Source organism: Urocampus carinirostris, chromosome 7 (assembly GCF_059441175.1).
Source record: "Urocampus carinirostris isolate Australia breed hairy pipefish chromosome 7, RoL_Ucar_1.0, whole genome shotgun sequence".
NCBI classification, from domain to species: domain Eukaryota; kingdom Metazoa; phylum Chordata; class Actinopteri; order Syngnathiformes; family Syngnathidae; genus Urocampus; species Urocampus carinirostris.
In genome coordinates this window covers 16,040,626-16,062,103 of record NC_142355.1, presented here as the reverse complement: position 1 = coordinate 16,062,103, position 21,478 = coordinate 16,040,626, and the positions used below count along the sequence as shown (strand labels likewise).

The 21,478-nt window shown below is 37.2% G+C and overlaps 1 protein-coding gene across 1 annotated transcript in view; it reads left to right on the top strand.

Annotated features, from left to right (window-relative positions):
* Positions 1-6,118: 6,118 nt before the first annotated feature.
* The window catches only part of shank3a (SH3 and multiple ankyrin repeat domains 3a), a 292,611-nt gene continuing 277,251 nt past the window's right edge, over positions 6,119-21,478 (top strand). Inside the window, exon 1 of the mRNA XM_088339875.1 lies at positions 6,119-6,182. The gene's annotated coding sequence lies outside the window, so the exon portion shown is untranslated. The remainder of the gene's footprint in view (positions 6,183-21,478) is intronic.

The following is a 21,478-nucleotide window of genomic DNA, read 5'->3' as shown; positions in this document are numbered from 1 at the left end:
CAAATTTGAACCTTTTTCTTGAACCGTTTTAATTTTTTTATTTTTACCAATAAATACAAACGCTGAATCTGTAAAAATATTTCCCCTTTAGGTTAATGCACACATTTAGCTATCCATGTGATTTGTAAGACAAAAAAGTACATATTTTTTTACAGTACAATGCTCAACAAAGCCATATAATTTCAACAAAACCTTCTCAAGTATTTTCTGTACCCTCCTCGGAAGAAGAAATCCTCTTGCACCGAGACGTCTGTCTTCCCATCAAGGTTAATTATTTAATCATGCGGTCACTTAATGGGTATGCTTCATTTTGTATCTAAACTTCATACTCAATGCTTATACTTGTGCTATATGTTCATCATAGAGGTTAAATGTAAACAAAACACTGCCAATTAGAGCATTGCTGCTCCCTAGTGTAGTGGAGGTCCAATTTTCCTTAGTTCTTTGGAAATTAAAACAAAAAAACAAAATTCCCATAGGTCAAGCGCGCCCATGCCCCTCCTTGACGGAACCTTGCAAAAATACAATGAACTTTTATATAAATATGTTTTTTTAATACTCATATGTCAATAAATGATTATTTATACCTTGAGGCTCACATAAAACGATTGTCCACCATCTTCTCCACCATCTACCCCAAATACAAAAACCTTGTGAAAGGCTAGAAAAAAAGAGAGAAAACTTTTTTGTCGTTTGGTCACTTCCAATCTACGTAGTTTGGATTATTTTTAGCACTTGTTTTAGGTTCCAATACGCAGTAACGCGACATCGAGTGGTCAAATATAAGTGTCACTGTAATATTGAATTTATTTCTTAACTTCTTAAGATGGCTAACGTTGAGCTTGCAAATATGTTACGATAATTATAACACATTAAAACCAAGCATTCACAAATAATCACAGAGCTTTTGTCTTCCAACTACTAGGAAATATTTTTGAACAAAACCATGAACCTTGTTCAAAAACGCTACAACTGCACATTTACTGTAAATCACTTTCCAATTAGAGCTACTCGCACGTTAATGGTGTCATTCAAACGTTGGCTGTAATTGTTAAATACGTAATTGATGTTTTCTGTGCAAACAGTTAATTTTGCATCACCAATGTATAACCAACATTATGACAGCTGTGACTAACGGCATCTGTAAGTAACGCTTTGATAATGAGCCTTTCAGATATCAATGTAATTAAGCCTGACACTGTTATAACTGTCAAAATGAAAGCCAGATGTCAGACATATTGCGGCATCCTGTCACGAAGCGCCACAGCTAATTAGGATACCCCTAATGTATTCCATTTCATGACTTCTTCCTCGGCACCAGTTCATTGACACGTGTACGACATTTCGCTGCGTACTCAGCGCAATTTTAGGTTTTTGCATCTTTCGGCTTGCAGCTGCGAATGCAAATCTCTATTCATTTTTAGTTTTAGCTTGGTTTTATTTGCAGTTGAAAATGGACAGGTCGATGTCTAATAACTTCACATGTGTGTCCCAAAATTGTCTTTAAAATGCAACAAGTGAGGAATAAATGTCATCTGCACCTCTACCTGATGATGTAGTTCTGTTCTATTTATTTTAATTTGATTTGGGCAGCCATGATTCTTTTTCATCTATTGGAAACACTACCGTTGTTTTATCGTTGTGTTTTAACCACTACATAAAAAATGTGAACGGAAAAGAAATCTGAATTTAGCCATAGTGTGGAGCCGTCAGGAAAAACAAGGACAAAAAAGATGAATGATAACGATTTATAGTTCAGCAGACACTCAAAACAAGAAGAGAAGACAAACATGCATTTCAAATCTGCATGGAGAACAGGAGCGGACTGTACAAAAAACTCTCACAATACAAAATTCCAAATCTGTTCTAAAGGCCCTTCCCTGAGCCATTTCTTTTTTATCTCCTTGGTTTCACATAGGAGATTTTCCCTAAAGGGATTGGAAATCCAAAAACAGTAATACTATTGGACAATAAATGTGAATAATACATACTAGTCAAAATAAAAAACAACAATAAGCAATAATAGTCAAAATAATGACCAACCTACCAACTGTCAATTGTCTTTGTTATTGGTAACAACGTAATGAAGCACTGTATGCAACGGGATTAGACATGGTACTCCAAGGTAAACACATAATAAAGATATTAAAAAGAAAACATACTATAAAAGACTGTCAGGATAAATAGGCAAACATAGATACAAAGTAGTGCTTAGAGACTGGTCTAGTGCAATAAAAAAGAATTCATCGTAACAATAGTGCAGTGAAAAGTAGTGCAAAAACTTTTAGCAGCAAGAAAAAAATCCCCGATACGATATTTCTTTATCACTGGTTTGCACGCTTGTTTAGGTTGGTTTTGGCCCTGTGGAAGAAACTGTCTCTGAGCCTATTTTCCCTTCTTTTAAGAAGCCTGCAGCGGTTACCAGAGACAAACAAATCAAATAGATGGTGGCCGGCGTGAGAAGAGAAATAAGCAGAATAAACTTATGAATAAAAAGAAAAATAATCATCTATAATGTTACCAAATTAGTATGTCCCATGACTTTAATTGTAAACCATTGTATGTATTTTTAAGGGTAGTGTTGGAGGGGGTATTTTCCATTTTTTCTCACACAAAAGAGCAAGTCTTCTGCATGCCGTCTGTGATTGATTGCCTTTTGTGGTTGTTAGCTCTCTCAATGCGCTCCAGCTCACATTTGCCATTCTTTGTGTGCAGACCTTGTTATCCTCTTCCTATGGAGGCAATTAGCATTGGACACGCTCATACACAGACCAAAAGGTGTGACAGCATTGTAGATCAAGTGGTTCCCTCAGCATTAACTCCCTCTTCTTTTTATTTGTTTTTCTGAAACACAAGATAAAAACACCTATTTTTTTCTGACTCTGTAATGCTCACCAAAAAGCAAGCGAGTGGGTGTTTTACTCATTGACATAGACTCCTGATGCATCTTGACGGCTGTCAGTGTAAATATGATGGACGTGAGCGCGGCTAGCATGCGGTAAAATCAACCACAGACTTCTGTAAGGATGCTCCACTGCTTTCAATCATGAATCCACATGATCCCAAGTAGGATATTGCTGGATTAGCTATAATAGCTGTGAGGGTGGTCTATTTGTTGATAGATTAAGTAGATTAAGTCAGCTTTGTTTACGCTCTTGTAATGGTGCAGGTAAACTTGTACCTGTATTGTGCATCGGAAGAGAGGAGGAAAACAGATTTTGCATGATTTTAACCTCTCGAGAATCCAAAAACCTTAATTCTTTGTAGAATTAAGACCAATTGGTTCTCCGGGGTTAAAAGCTTCAAACTTACAGACATCGTTATTATTTTTAGAATATTCAATCCATCCATCCATTTCCCGCACCTCATTATGGTTTCGGGGGTGCTGGGCCACCAGACAGACTCACTCGCTCACTTATACCTATGGACAATTTGGACGTGCCAATTAACCTACCATGGATGTCTTTAGAATGCGGGAGAAAACCAGAGTGCCTGGAGGAAACCCACGCAGGCACAGGGAGTGCATGCAAACTCTGTACAAAGAGGCCGGTAGTTGGAACTGAACCCTGTATCTTTGCATTGTGGGGCTTTGCGCTAACCACTCTGCTGCTGTGCCACCCTTGTTCAAACATTGTATACGAAAATGAAAATGGTGGTTTAATTTTTTAACCCTCTTTAACCCTGATGTGGCCAATTTGTGGCTAAACTTAAAATTGGCAATATTGTCATTCATAACAATGTGAACATAGTTTACAGCAAGATTAGACATGCAACTTCATGTAAAAAAAAACAAAGATAAAGATAAAGATAAGATAAACAAAAAAACCTAAAAGATAAAAATAACATAACAAAAACGCAGGGATAAATAAGCAAAAATATTTACAAGAAAGTGCTTGGAGACTAGCCTAAATTTGACGTACATTATAACAATAGTGAAATGAAAAATAGTGCAATAACATTCAACAGCAACACAATCCCAAAAATAGTCAATTATTAGACATGGATACTCAAAATAGACTCTGCAACATGAACTACATCAGATATGTGTCATTTACAAAGAGTTATAATACTTTAAATTAGGAAAGCTGGACCATTTGAACAAGAGTTATAGGTAGCCGAAAACATCCCTTTGACAAATAGAACGGCACCGACATAACGACCATCAGAGAGTACTCTGACTACATGAAAAAACATCAACCTGGCCTTTTAGTATCTTCTAGTGCCCTGAGTGCTTTGTTACTGCCACATTCATTGAAATTAATTTGGTTATTTCACTCTTTAAAATAAAATGATAAGTTTATTCTGTTTTTAATATTGAACAAAGGCAAACGAAATTTCATAGGACGTCAGTTCTTCATCTTGATCGATATTTCGCTTTGTTATTTGTTGTTTTGACATCATTGTCACGTTCGGCCAATCATGTCAACAATCAACAGAGCACATTAATCAAAATAAGGAACTGACATCTGGAATGCTCTTCCCCCTGAGATTCGATCTGCAACCTCAGTGGAAATGTTTAAATCTAAGCTTAAAACACACTTCTATTCTATACCATATTAATAACCTATATTTTATGTTGACAATATCTGTGTATTATTTGTTATTGCAACATCCATTGCAGCCTGGTCATCCTGGAAGGGAGATTACCTCATATGCAGTCCCTTCTCAAGGTTTTTTAATTTTCTTTATGTTAAGATTTTTGAGTTTTTCCTTACCCTCATGTAGGTTTAGATCAGGGGATGGTTTAGTAATAATAATAATAGTAATAATCTCCTTAAGTAAAAACAGAAATAACGTATCACAAAACAAAGTAAAAACTTGTGTCGTCTGTCCCCAACCAACAGTAATGAATGACAACAGTCAAAATATCAAATACATAGGCTTAGCAAAAAAATCTCTACATTAAATTAAAGCAGGGTTTACCAAACAACTTCCTGCATCTGTTTCAACAATTGTGTTTTGAAGCTTTTTAAATGCAAAATTAGATTTTGCAATCGAAATTGTTACAAGCAATGATAGGAAAGAAAACTGTGGGCTTTATTTTTCTTGTCAAACCAGATTACACTGTGGGCACCTGCGTCTTGTAGCCTGGTACAGTTTATGTTGTATAAAATTATTTTTCCTTTACAAATGTAATGGGTGCATCTCTCAGTCAGGTACACTTTGTGGTCAACGTAGCATTACATGTTCTTATTCTTCTTTGCAATTACAACAACACAGCCCCGGTAAACATTTGCCTTAAATGTAGTATTGTCGAATCTACAGCTGGACTTTAGCAATCAATACCTACTAATCAAAAAAACTACAACGTTGATATCAATGACTATAAATATGATTAGATTCAATGTACTGTGACGTCTATATTAAACTATTTTGTTATGAGCTGCATGATACTGACACTGTATAGATAATGCAAAAGGAAACATTTTTGAGGAGATTGGTCAATATTACCTGAAAATTGAGGAGATTAAAACTGCAGGACCATGCTGAATTTATGGGGATTAAATAAAGTTGCTGGAGGACAGTACAAGCCATCAATGCCAGATAGCATAAGAAGAGAGCTAAGCTGCTATTAACTTAAATGAATGTATATGAGTGACATCAAAGTGGTATAAAATCACAGCGGTCTTACGTTTACCGATTAACATGAATAATAAATTATTTGTATTTTATTTTATTCTGTGCTATTAAAATGATAATATATCACATGTCTCTGGTATTTTGGAACATCCCCTTTACTGAAGAAGCTGAAGGTGTCACTGTGAAGTGTTAATGCGAGGCCAGCCGGTCAAGTTGGGGCAGAGGCAGACTGCCAGGTGTTGTCTGCCACATTATTGCAGTGGTTCAAAAGTTCAATCTTAGCGGTGTTCATCTACTGTAATATATCACTCAAGCACTATCGAAGACTATTGGCTCTTCATTACAACCCCAAAACACAATCAAAGGCTCATAAAAATAACGTCAGCTAATAGCATTGTTAACATTTCTATTTATAGTTTTGTAACGCGTGTAAGCAATGAGGCCAGCTGGTCAGCTTGTGATCCTATTATGTCTTTACCTCTCGCGGTAGGAGAAGCGTTACTTTTTACAAACTGTACACGACAGACTCATCCATTCACACAGAAGCACTCGTGAGCGGTGAAATTCACAACTACTGGTGTTGACGAATGCTTCTCAGTTTGGTAAGCTGGCAATAGTATTTTCAATTTTGCATTCTTGCTTTTGCTTCGGAGTCTTGATGACAATGATTTATTGTGCTTATGATACTAAAAAGTAGAGTGGGTTAAACAACAAGGGTGTCAAACTCATTTTAGCTACAGGGCCACATGCAAAAATGCATTCTCACTGGGGCCAGACTAGTAAATTAATGGCATATAAAGTGTGCCTGAGCTGGAGGGGTGGAGGTCTTTTCGGAGGCTCACAATTAAATTATGATTCAAGGATGTAACATTTGCTTATAAAACGATTACTGAGGTTTTTTCCCCCTCAATATTCAATCTCTTGTAATGTTTATCATAGATAGATAGATAGATAGATACTTTATTCATCCCCTAAGGGAAATTCACATTTCCAGCAGCATCCCTGAGCTGAGAACAATACAATAATAAAGCCAAAAGAAAAACAATCTGCTCACGTGTGAAAACGTGTGAAAACATACAATATATTTCATTTCCACTACAGTTCATTTAACTCAAAAAGTGACAAAAGTAGCATATAAAAGACTATTTTAAGTATTTTATGCTTTTTGTTTTAATTTTAGAAATGTTACCCGGATAAGGGAAGTTTGTTAGAGCAAACTGTTGCTAGATTTCATATGTATTATAGAAGGGAACTAAAGGTTTTTCAAACCCAGGGTGCTATTTTTTTCATTTTGTATTTTTTCATATTGGCTTGAACATTGCCATTTACTTTATGTGAAATAACATTGGGGTGGGTTTCCTCATTGTTCTCTCGTTAATTACTAATAGTCTGCAAATACAGCTACAGTGGACATATTTAAAACTGCAGGTTAACCTGGCTTATTTTCTCTTGTGCTTCTCCGAGAATTGTCTTGTGGGCCACACACACCATAATCTGGCGGGCTACATTCGGCCCGGGGTCCATGAGTTTGACACATGTGCAATCCGTGAAGTTGGAATACTCTTATGACATGGTGATCTATAAAAAACGAAACACTTGTTTTTCAGCACAGCAACAGGGGATTGATTTGTTTATATTCTCAGGTTTGTGTTTCATTTTTTAAATCTATTTAATTAGAAAAAAATATTGCTGTGACAAATGGTTTTCGTGTTTGCACATACGGTGCACTCATTATTCTTTCACACTCATTCTGTCATTTCTACAACAGTTAAGTCAACAACAATGCGTTATAACCTATGAACATAAAAGACATACTAACCAGATCCTCAAGTCCAGTCTTTTGTTCCACATGAAATTGCCCTATTTTATCTTTGCAAAAAAGCATTTCCATGTTCAATATCTTTGCTTTTTTTCAGTGATCAGATGAATAACTGTAAGTTTCATCTATATCGGTAGATTCATTCATTCATTATCTGCACCGCTTATCCTCAGTAGGGTAGCGGGGGTGCCGGAGCACATCCCAGCTATCTTCGGGCAGTGGGCAAGGGGCAGGGGACACCCTGAACTGGTTGAATGCCAGTCGCAGGGCACACAGAGACAGACAACTCACTCCCCTCATTCACCCACTAGGTACAATTTAGACCGGCCAATTAACCAGACATGCATGTTTTTGGAATGTGGGAAAAAAACATAGTGCCTGGAGTAAACCCACGCAAGCACGGGAAGAGCATGCAAACTCCACACAGGAAGGTTCGATCTCATGACCTCAGAACTTTGCCACACACGCGCTAACCACTGCGCTGCCATGCTGCCTATATCAGCAGATAATTATCTTTAATTATTACTTATTTGTTAATGAGGTAGTACAGTGTATGTAATACCTTATTTTGTCTTGCAAAACTGTTTACGATTGCACTGCAAAACAATCAAAAAATAAATCAAAATAAGACATTTGCACACTTTTTGCTGACTTTGATTTTTATTGTTTAATTCTAGAAGAAACATATTTATACAGTAGTTTAAATTTAGTAAAACATTTTTGTTTCCCATTTTAATTTACTTGTTACTATTTTTTCTAGAAAAATAATATAAATATATAGTACACTTGAAAAACGGATTAAAATATTGTAAAATTAATAATTCCAACGAAATAATTTAAAGGATTAACCTGTATTTTCTTCCTGAGCCGCGTTGACTACAAAATAGAAAAATCCAACATCTAATCCATCTGTTTGGAAAACATAATAAGTTAAGAAACTGGTGAATTTTTTTGATGAATAGGTTTTTTTAATGTCTTGGCTCAAAAAAGTTTGGGAAAGACAGGCATAGGGATCGCTGAATGGGAATTTGAGCAGAATACAATGTTTACAAGTTTTGCTTTTGATTAAATTACTTAACTATCTTAACGATTTTTAAAAGAAGGAAATGTATAAATCTATTTTATAAATACATTATTAGAACAAAATGTCAGCATACGATTTGGGGATTATTGTTAACCTCCATGCATGTTGGCATGTTTGCACTATTTAAAGAAACACCATTTCCGAAAGCAAAGCTGACTTAAGGAAGGAAAACACTCAAAGGTAGCATATTAGAGCAAAAAACAATCGTGATTTAATTGAGGTTGGGATTTTTTTCTTTTAAAAAAAAATCGTGTTCGATTTCACCATGTTTGCCGCACTTATGGATGTTATTCTGTATTCCTACTGGAAATATTCAGCTAAAGTAAGTCAATTCTTACATTTTTGGGTGAGTCCCTTGTGGAAACTTTATCTTTGTCATTATCTGTAGCACCTTAAAGGTAGACACACATTCTAAAAGATGCCAAATGTGAGAAAAATAGTACATGTTTTTTTGCATATAATGTAATATATATATATATATATATATATATATATATATATAAAGGAAAAGCCATATAAGTATATTTCATCAGCATATTCACATTTTTTTCTGAGATAGCAACCTACTACCATGTGGTTTACGTGTTTATTAGTGGAAGAGGTTATGAGTGTTTAAGCCAAACTTTGGTAGTTTTTGAGGAGAATGCCTAGGTGTTGTTTCGCAGGTGTCTGCAGTAATAGTACAACAAAGGCTGAGAAACCAAAACGGGGCTAGCTGGCAAAAATAACTCATGCAGAGCTAAAAGCGGCTAACCCAGCAAGGAATAAACCATGAGACCGGCTAGCTAGCTGCTAAAGAGGGCTAACCAGGACCGATCGGCAGAACAAAAGGAGGCCCGCCAACCAAAAACATTCAGTAAACAGCCTGGCTAACTGGGAACCAACGACGGTTACAACAACAAACATAAACCAATCTGGGAATAAACCATGGACAAGGCAGGCTAATTACCTTGCCAGTTTCTTACAGGGGCTAACTACGGACCAAACAAAACTGGAACCCTTCGGCAGCCTCAGCGTCAACAGGGAGCTAGCTAGCCGGGTAATATCATATCAACCGCGTGACATGTGGCGATAAACACAAAGGAAAGGCCACGATGGCCTACATAAATAGAGAAGAAAGCAAAGAAGGAATGCACGACGCAACGGCGAAAGGTAAACTTACGCCGCTTTTGGATGTTTAAGCACGCAACTCAGACAAAAGTTTCAATTTCTCAAAGCACAAATGAGTGGTATGCAATTGCTGTTCACTACAAAGGCCGTCTGTTTCGGAGCTCCTTCATATGTTGCGTCAACGGGATCCGCCATTGTTAAGTCATGCGATGATGTCACAGCTCTAGAGGTTATGAGCCAAATCGGTCAACTTTGAGATTAAATTTCCTGAGTCCCCCGGTGCGTGGAATATTTTGAAACATATCTGCCTGATTGTGGGGAGGAACACTACTTGTTCTGTGGCTAATTGAAGAAAAAAATCAACGTTTTTTTTAAATCCCTTTCAACAGCAGGAAATAACTTGCTCCTTTTGCTTCATGCAAGTCATTTCCAAACAGAGCGTCTCAAACAAATAAACCCACTGACTCCTCAAGTGAACTTGATTGCCAGCTGCGCTCTTTGCATCCATGCATGAATGAAGAGGAACTGCTAGGTTTTACGGCACCATTGAAAAGCAAAACGTGCATTTAGTGTCTTGTTCAAAATCCCATATAAAGATGCCATTCGCTAGTTAAGGCATGACAGGTGCAGACGGTCGGGGACCTTGACTGAGCAAATGTTTATTGTGTGTAATTAGGCACTTTACCTGAGGAACAGCCACTTAGATCCTCATTGGGGAGATGGATCTGTGCATATCAGCTGCATCGGGTTGTTGATGCGCCACTCTATCACTAAGACCTTTGATACTGACGTATAATGTGCCAGTTTTGGAAATGATATCACCTGAATAAGAGGATCAACATAAAGCGTACTGCAGGGATCACCAACCTTTTTAAATCAGCAAGTATTTCTTAGTTGCTTATGAATTTACTCCACCAGATTACTGTATTTGCGATATCGTGGTTTGCTATTTAGCGGATTTTAAACTTGCATTGTGTTCTGTATTCTGAATGACTACACAGACACTCCGCATCTTCTCTCCTTGTGTGTCAATTACAATGCGGTTTAATATCAATATTCACGTACGTAAAGCAGCTTGCCGAATTTACATTTCGTACGTGCAAATTGTTTTGCTCTCTCATGTGTCGTGAACTTCAGCAAGTTGCTCAAGAACGTGACCCTGAACTAACAGTTTTCCATCGTAAACGATAGTGACATATAGGCAAGGTCATAGATTTGGCATGGACAGAGGTGACGTGTCCCCACCAATATTGCGCAATCATTGCTTTGTCCCTATCCAAATTATGTAATAAAAAGATTATATCGATCGATACATTTTCACCTAGTAGCGCAGAAAGGGTTAAATCAGATTTTCTGCTGAGATGTTCATGCATAGGACCAATTCTATTGGTGATGCCTTTCCCCAATTTCTCGTGAAACTTAAGATTTGGTCCCCACCAATGCCAACCCCAAAACACTTGCCATGCATGTCAGTGTACAAGTATTGTTTTGCCAAGAAAAAAAGCAACATTCTCATTGAATATTTTTTGTTTTCCAATAATGAACACATCATGGTGACAAAATATCATGTGAAATACAAAAATGGTAAGTGTTCAATATTTTTTTTCAAAAGCAACAGCACAATATTATTCGCAAGATTATTTTTAAAATTATAATTTGACAGTACAGAAGTTATTTGTAAAGAAAACGTTCATAAAAAAACAGTACTCTTTTTTTTTGTTAAACAAATAATAAGGTTTGATCTTTGCTTTTATCCATAATCGAGTATTTAAAAAAATAAGTAAAGCTATTGTAGGTCTACCCATGTGCTCTTTGGAGGCTACCCGGGGGCCGCAAGTACCATATTGTCTTTTTAATAATAATAATAAGACAGTTTTTCAATTATAATAAGAAAAAAACAATTGAATTGCAAACAAGCAAACAAGGGGGAGCATTTTTTTTCAAGTAAGTACCTAAATCAAGCACTGAGACATCCTGTAAAGTACTTGGACCCAGCAATAGGAGTGATTTTTAGACTGTTATATTGTACAGAATACTATTGATGACAAATGTGCAATTATTGTCTAATCTAGCCTAGGTAAGCCAGAGATGAAGTCATATTTACAGTGAATATTTGAATGTAAAACTTTAGTAAGCAAATATTAAATGGTAATGAGTATTGTTCAAGTGAATTTTATCTTGTTTTATTGCCGCTCTTTACTGTTGTATTCCTCCCATATAGACAAAATGGAGTGAAAACCAAAACACAAATGTCGCTCTTATCCTTACTGATGACTGGGAATCATTTTGGTTACTTAACAAATTAAAATGGCAATACTACTGCATTAAGGTCATTATAACATCTGTCAATGTTTTCATCCTAAAAAGGGAAAATAATTGGGCCATATTGTATCACCATAGCATTGCAATGTTGCAAGGATACGAGTGTAACTAGCAAGTGCAATTTCTACCCAAAGCCTCTCAAGTGTGTGGGGACACTTGGGGAGCAGGCATAACAACTTCTTGTGTTTTAATAGTCTTTCTCTCTTTAAGATTTACAGGAACAGTTCCAAGTTTAAAATGAGAAAATGCCAGCTACTGTAGACATTGCAACTGTTTGGAAAGAGCTAATTTGTGTTTTTCTGCCTGATGTCATCAAGCATCTTTGTCTCCATTTTTATAACCAGTCTGTTGACACAAAGGCATTTAATATTTGTCGAGGTGCAACCCTACTTTTGTTTGTTTGGAATTTGTCAAGTACCTGCGAGATGTTGGGCGTTCCAGTGTCCCTAAACCATTTGTTATAACACAGTCTTGCCAGAAAGGACAAAATTAAGGACGGAAATGGATTCAACTTTAGATTGTTATTCTAAATTGTGTTGCTCTTTTTTACAATTTCAAGGATTTTTCTGGGCACACTCGGATAAATTCTGAGCTTCACAAATGTGTGACGGACAGCCTTATATTTAATAAACAGATATTCATATCATAATGAGCACACAGACAGTTTCAGTCAGTAGAGGGGTGTGGGTGGCTTGTGTGTTCGAGCATGAAGTGGGAATAAGGAATGTTCTATTGAGTATCCCAAATGTGACCTTCCCACTTAAATATAATAAGGAAGTGAAGCGAACACGTTTTTTTTTACAGTTGAATCAATGATTAGGCTTTACTTAAATGGTAAATGCATTTATATAGCGCTTTTCAAGTCAATGAAGACCTCCCAAAGTGCTTTACAATGTGCTTCACACTTACCTATTAACCCACACACTCACCCACCAATAGCGGGCTTGCAGCCATGCAAGGCGCCGACCTGCTTATTGGATGCATTAGGGATTCAGTGTCTTGCCCAAGGACACTTTGACATATAAACGTTCACTTTGAGACAGCTGCCATTAAGGGTGGTCCAGTGGAAAAAGGAAAAAAAAAAATGTTTTTTTTTTTAATAACAGATTGCTAAAACTCCCCCCCTGAAAAAATGGGGCAGACACAAAAATCGAGTAAAGTTAACTATCTTTCATTTTTTTTAATAATTGATAGGGGTGTTCAAGATCAATAATAGAATTGACTTTTCCAAACTTTTGATAAAAATAAATGATGCCCATTTAAATTGGATAAATAGTAGCCATTTTTCATTAAAATTGTCAATTGATTTTTTTGATTATCACTTGTTTTTCATGATAAATAGTGCACTCATTCCCATGTTCTGACAACGAACCTCACAACCAAATGGATGACAATAACCCCTTTGTTTTAGATGTCTCAGTACACCACCAAACATAATATTTTTACCAAAATAAGAGTTATGTTACTCCATCCCGTAAACACTTCACCACCTTACTCTTCACCATCCACTTCATACATTACCATCTCCCGCCACAACGCCTTTCTGTTGACCCTGTCATATGCCTTTTCCAAGTCCATGAAAGCCAAATAAACATCTTTACCTTTTGCAAAATATTTCTCACACACCTGTCTTACTGCAAAAACCTGATCCACACTTCCTCTTCCTTTCCTGAAAACACTCTGCTCCTCCATCACAAGCTCATTCTCTCACTCTCTTAAACAAGACTCTTCCTTCCAGCTTACCAGGTACAGACAACAGACTAATACCTCTCGAATTTCTGCATTCCTTCTTATCACCTTTACTCTTATACAATGGTACTACACCAATCAACAGGAACCACACCACTTAAAAAGCATACATTCAAAAAGCGTACCAACCAGTCAATCATAGCCGTGCCACTTTTTTTTTCAAGCATTCAGCAGTACAACCATCCAACCAAGGTGCCTTCCCCCTTTCATTTCTTTCATTGCGTCTTGCACCACCCACAAATCTTCTCTGTCACAGCCTCTGAGACCTCAACATTCCACTATTCACTTCCTTTTCTCATCCCACACACTTCTTTCACACTCCTCAACACTGCCTCTTGAAACCACTTAAATTCCATTTCCACACTTTCCACTTCCCTTCTACTAATCCGTTCATACTCTTCCCCTATCCTCTCTTTAAACACTCTCTCCTTTTCTGCCTTATTCAACTCTGATATTTTCACCTCATCCCTCACACTCTTCCTACAACTAGCCCTCCTCGATCAATTTATTCTCAGTGTTCCTTCCACATAAAAATGATCAGACGCACCACTCATTTCACCTCTGTAAACATGCACATCCAACAATCAACTTAACATCCCTTTCCTAACCACTACATAATCCATCAGCACTCTGTCCACCATCTCACTACCATCCACTCTGACAAAAGTATACTTTTCCACGTTGCTCTTTTTAAACAATGTATTTGCAATCACCAAGTTATTTTCCGCACATAACTCATTCAATTTCTTCCCACTTTTATTTCTTCCTGGCACTCCATATCTACCAACCACATTTTCAACCATTACATCACCCACTCTAGCATTCGAGTCGCCTAGTACATCAACTTTCCACCCCTCTTTCGCATTTGCCACATATTCAGACAAATCCTTCCAGAACTCCTCTCTCTCTCATCAGCTCTTCTTTCTGAACTAGGTCCATATGCACCTTTAAATATCCATACTTCTACACCGCATTTCAATCCCAGCCACATCAATCTCCACGTTGTGCCGCTTTGCCGCAGCCAAGACACATGGTCAAGACACACACATTTTTCATTCACATTAATATATCGGTAACCATTTTTTTCCAATTGTCATGCGCACTCACCTCTGCCCCTCTGCTCCCTCTGGGAGGTCTGATTATTAATCTCTGCTGCATTGATATATTTCTTTTTTTTAGGTTTTATTATATTTTGATTGAATTGAATTTTAAATTGATTTCTTTAAAACTTGCATTCACAGTGATGATCTAGATTCTAGATAGATGGATAGATAGATCTAGATAGTTAGATAAATATATATTTTTTCATAATTTTTGTGTTTTATTTACATCACTGTGAATGCAAGTTTTAAAGAAATCAATTTAAAATTCAATTCACTCAAATTTTACACATTGATAGTTCATCATTTCGTCTATAATGGGCATGTGATATGGCGACATGGGCACCAGGTTGGTAACCTCTGCAGTATTCATTGTGCATCTTGGGTTCATGGGCCAGGCATAGCGAAAGGTCTATAAAAAAAATATATATTTTTTAAACAAGACGAGGTAATGTGTTTGACCATGAAATGATTGTGTAGTTATTGTACCACATTTGTCACTCGCTATGCAGTTGCTATGGCCTAGTATTTGTCTCTCCTATGGTTATTTTCTAGTCACCACCATATTTTTATTTGGCATACAATTGAATACATATGTCCCTTCCCTTGTTGTACAATTTAAATGTCACTTGTGATGTGAATCTCTCAGGTGTTGTGCAGTTGCCATGGTCTGCTCAGACTCCATCTGTTTTTATTTGATTTTTTTCCCTAGCCCGACTTAGCTGACTGTGACAAGAAATGTATTTGTTTCTCAGATAAAGTCAATGATATTCACCACTGGTTGACATAACATCCACCTTCTTATATGATACCCACAGAAAAAAAGCCCAATAGAGATACAGCGATATCACCTGAGTATCTCATCTTGTTTTGTTCTTTCTGCTTAGGGTTTTTGTTTTCACTCTAAAAACAGTGCTAAATAACACTATTTGGTTTAGAAATGAACTGAGTCGATACTAGATTTAAACCTATGTCCTGTGATTTTGGAAGAAACAACCCCCATACAAATGTGTAAAGTCTTGTTTTTTTTTTGTACAAAAGATTTGAGCCAAAAATAGTAGTTTTGTTTAAAATAAACGAACCCCCCTCCTAGCCACAATTTGCAAATTTTATACTGAACAGCCTTGTTTTATTGAGAACTACAATGGGATAATTTGGTGTAAACGTACCCTGAAAAATTGATCAAATTGTTCCAAGCATTGAGTTGTTCCCATTTGTAATCTAGGTGATGGTTATGTATGTGTAAAAAGTTGTATTCGAACAAACTCTTACTCGTGTATTGAGCTTGGTTAGTGAAATATTTGATTGTGGAAGCATTTTCTAATCTTGGTCAACATATCTGACTCAGGAGAGAGGCTCTCAGTTTTGCATTTCTTTGCTTATTTAAGTGTACTTGAGTGGCTATTATCCTTTCAATTTTCAGCCAGAAAAAGTAACAGTTTATGTGTAGGAATTCTCAAGACTGTCTGGAATAGTCGTCTGTATCAGTGTTTTTCAACCTTTGTTGAGCCAGGGCATTTTTTTTTACATTGGAAACATTTTGCGGCAAACCACTAACCAAAAATGTTATAAAATGAAACAGTATGTTTAATTACAATATGATTTATTATACCCCCAGTTTTTACAGCACAGACATTTGACAATGACATAATATAATACATTCAATGATCATTATTTCAAATCAGTTTTAAAGGCAAGTGAGTTGCTGAGGAGATAAATGTATGCATATTAAGGGATGCTTTTGCATAATGACTCAAAAACAAAAATAAAAAACATTAGATTGGAAGGAGAAAAACAGACTGGCTCTATTATACTTTGCAGTGATACGTTGGCATCGAAGGGCAAGGCGGCAGCTAATCTAGCTCCCGAGCAACTGTTGAAGGATGATGAGCTAATTTCATAGGATTCAACCATTTGAAAAGTGTGAAATGAATTCACTGTAGAGTCAGCGATATCGTGCCATTATCCCATTCTCTGTTTTCTCGACGATACACGCTACATTTCGGCTTTGGTAATAGGGCAGAAATGGATCCATTGTCAAGAGTGTGTTGGCCTCATTTAATCACTATGGAAATGCTAACATGTTTACACAGTAAACATCTGTCTAAGTGGCCGCTTCTTCTTCATTGCGAGGTCAGTGCTTTTATTCTGGCCTCATTGTAAGCTGCCTGCCTATACGAGTAGCTTCGCTTTCTCCCTCTCATTATTCAGTCACTTTTATCTCCTCGTCCACTTTTTTTCCCCCCACAGAACCTTTGTTACATTTATTTCTCAGGAGAAGGGGAATCAGATTTCCCTCTCCTTGCTATTCGGCTGAAGGAGGCCAATTTCGAATGCAGCGCATACACATATTCAGGCATTCACTTGAGCTTGCATACAAATGTATACAGAGAAAGGTACCTTTTACATCCCTCCAGACCTTGGAGTTTTGTGGCATTATTGTAGCTCTGAAAAAAGGGACCACATTATTTGTGTTCTGGCTAGGTTGTCGAGCTGATTTTCATATTCACTGGGGTGTTTTTAGTATCGCTAACAGTGATTGGGAAACTTACAACACAAAATAACACCTCAGAAAAGGATCCATAAAAAATAACATGACGCAATATGTCAAAAGTATTCTTTTATATATTTTAAAATCTGTTTTTCAATTAATTTGAGTTTTACAAGCAACACATAATGACTATGTTTAAACACTAATGTAAATTCTCTAAGATACAGAAAAATACAGTTTGGAAAGGTTCCTCCCAAAAGAAGACCATATAGACAATGGCACCAAAAGACTTAAGATATACAAAAACAAATGATTGAAAACAGAAATTACTCAATGAAGTGTGTGGCAAAGAAAACCAACGATAGAAAAATATAGAACAGCAACACACAACAAAGCAAACAACAGGTGACAGCAAAATAAACAAGATAAGGCAAAACAAGAATGCTGAACAAATCTGTGAGCAAAGCTCCCTAACCTTGTGATAATGATGTGCCTTTGCTGGTGTGCCAGAAACCATGCCTCTCTAAACTGACAGCAAAAACCACCAATTGAGGTCACAAATATAACTTAAAAATATATATATATATATAGTTGTAGAGAAAAATACTTTAATTTATATTTGATTCTGAATCTAATTTGCGTTACCAATTTGGCCAGCAGGTAGTGCTCACGATTTCCCACCCAAATTGATTTGAAAAAGCTTTATTTAGTTTGCAGCATTTCACATAAAGGAGGCAATACTCCAAACATATTGGAATGACTATTGATAATCAATAATGCACTCAGTTGATGATTACGTCTCTTTGCCAATTTAATCAGAAAATAACTGGCGCTATACACATTTACGCAAGAGCTACTGCTAGTCGCAACCCACACTGTTCATGTGCACTCACAGACAGACATCAAAGAACAGTACTTTAAAGCACAAGATTTCCGCTCCGTCACCGCCCTTGTGACACATCCTTTCATAAAGGGACAATGCGTTAACACAAACAGCAACAAAGGTAACATACATTACATTATTTTATTTTTAGCTTTAAATGATCGAATTTGCATTTCATTTCTATGGCTAATGATCGATCAGTCCACAAGGAGAATAATATGACACACAAATAAATAATGTTCTTGTTTTGATTCTAACAAACTACATTTTATTTACATAACAAGGGAAATTGGATCAAACGAAAGAATAAAATTACATTGTTGACAAAACTAATCGCTGTGTTACCAAGAGGAGAAGAGGAAAGAAATTCTGGAGCAATAATGGAAGTACTGATCAAAAAACCCGGTTTCAAGATCAACTCATTTACATGTTCAAGAATATTTTTCATAGCGTTTCAGAAATGAATGATTATTTTTCCTGCACCAAACGGTCTGTTGCTCGATTTTTTTTTTTCCCTCTGTGATCAAGAGAAGGGCCTCTTTGAGTCGAAGGGTGTGACCTCACAGGAGTTGAAGAGAGCCAGGTTTGTTTTCAATTTTGGCGGTGGACTTTGCGGCGGTTGTCCGTATCCAGACGACAGGGACAGCCAGAACCACAGGCTCTTGCAGCCTCCTAGGTCGGAGACCCCCGTTGGCCACCTTGATAAACCTTTTCTTAAATGAAAGGTGCTTAACAAATTACAACTGTGGCAAAAGTACGAATTATAATTCCTTATTTATTGCGGCCAATGAGAACCAGATTTCATGAGGTTGGGGATAATGGATTGCTACTGCTTAGAGTGCACTTCATTTTAGGTAGCTATAACTACACTTCTGATCTGCTTGCAGCAATATGTGAACAGTGATAGCGGATTGCAGTTGCAAATGTGCAGTTTAATGTTTGTGGACAAAATGGCATGAAAGAACCGCTATGCTCTGCAAAAAGCGTTGCGTTGATCTCTGCTCACATCAAAATTAAATTGGGGATAATGGATTGTGGTCACTTATTGGTGAACAAAACGGAAATTAATAGCTGCCAAACCTGAAAAATGCCATCTGCGGGCCCCCAATTGTGGAACATTTTTCAACCTGCCATGCACTAAGTGTGAAAAAGTGAGGAACTGCAGTCATCAGTGATTGTGTTTACACCTAAAAAATCACAATTGGTAAGACACATTGAAAATTACTGGCGTCTAAAGTGCTGACTAAAATCAAATCTAGGACACCAACATAAACCATAAGGATTTGCCAAATTATATTTATTACTTCCTTAACCCATCCACAACATTCCCAGCAGGCAGAACGTAAAATGCTCAATTGGATGGTCTGAAGTTTGGTGTGTAAAAAGAGCATGGGCGCTTTTTCATCACTGCAGCTAAACTAAATACAAGCAGTTTAGAGGCCTTGCTAGTTTTCTTTCAACTGAGGTCGTTACAGAAGTGACAGTCATTGATTGACCACAATAGGTACAAAAGCAGAAGCAGTAAATGTGTAATGGAAAAGTACATTTAAAAAGGCTTTGAGTCCCTGTGTTACTATATTACTGCCCCATTGGCACAAATAGTGTTTTCTTCATAAAGTCAGAGCCCAGGAAATGTGACAGTGTACTGCTCCCGTCGTTGCCCTTGTCTTATCTTGTCAAGCGGATTCTTAATCCACGACACTGTTGTCACTCCGAGGCGGACTAGATAACAAAGTTATTTTTGAGTGGGGATATTTCCAAAACATCATAAAACATCTATTGCTTTGGGCTTTACGCCAATTATGGTGTAAATAGCTAATACATCAACACATGTTTCTGTGTGTGTGTGTGTGTTTGCAAGCTTGTGTGAAATGTTGTAGCCACTGTTACTGTGTTTATCTTTGCACCGGCAATGGCATCAAACCAATTTGCTCACAGGATAGACTGCTATTTTAGTTATTACCTTTGTTTTCTGTTTTTTTTTTTGTTTCTTGATGTTGACTACATTTTGTGTATTGTTACTCAAACAAAATCCATTGCAGCCTGGTGATCCTGGATGAGGGTTTAGCTCTTGTACGGCCCCTTCTCAAGGTTTCTTACTTTCCTCATGTTTTTTTCTGTTTTTTTCTTGCTCGTATGTAGGTTTTATATCTGGAGATATTGCAATTGGGGCCTGCACAGTACTTTGAGAATAAGGGCGAAACAAATACTTGAATTGAATATGTTAGGGGTTGCCAACCTTTTCGAGGTAATTATTAGAGTTTAAAATAGGCTCAGTCAAACCAGTGTCTCCGCCTCTCCCTCACCCCGCACACAACAGCCAACCTTGTCCACAGCCTTGTCACCTCACGCCTCGATTACTGCAATTCCCTCCTCTACGGTTTACCTCAAAAATCCCTCTATAAACTTCAGCTGGTCCATAACTCTGCTGCACGCATCATCACAAAAACCCCTCTCCTGATCACATCACCTCTGTCCTTCAGCAACTCCACTGGCTACCAACCTACCATAGAATCAATTACAAAATCCTGTTCTATACCTCCATGGCCAGTCATAACCTTGCCACGCCATCCCGCACCCTCCGATCATCTTCCTCCCTCCATCTCACTATACGCCCTGCCCGCCTCAGCTCCATGCGGAGCAGAACCTTCAGCCGCTCCGCCCTTCCTGCTCTGGAACTCATTTCCACCTGACATCGAAATTCTGCGACCCTGTCCACCCAAAAATCCGGATTCCAAACTCACCTCTTCAGTATTGCCTTTTCGTGACCATCTGCCTCACATACCGCCCCCTGTTATCTCTAATGTGTTATTTGCTATTTATTACTTACTTGTTTTACTCTTGTTGTACTCTTGCTTTATTGCTGTGTCCTACTATAAGTAGAGAGACCTTCGGTGTCCTGAAAGGCGCTTTGAACTACAATGTATTACTATATTATAAACATCATGCTAGTAAGAAATCAATTTTCCTCGAAAATAACAATGATATAATCTATTTTTAAAACCGGTCCACATGGTAGTTGTGGTCATAGCAGGCACCACGTTGGAGACACATGGCCTATGCAAATATATCTAGACACCTAGTCTTTACAAAATTATTTGTAGTGTTTGTTTTGAACTAAACAACAAAAAACTTTTTGACGTTAGAAACGGTAAAAAGTGACAACTGATATAAGTTTTTATGAGATGAATGATTTGATTAGTGGACTTTTCAAGATTCTTGCTGTATTTCGAATAGTAAAAGATGGCCTAAAACATGGAAACTTCTTGACAATCCAATACAACAAGGACGGATGGATGACATTTATTTTAATCATGCTAATTGACTATTAAAAAAAACA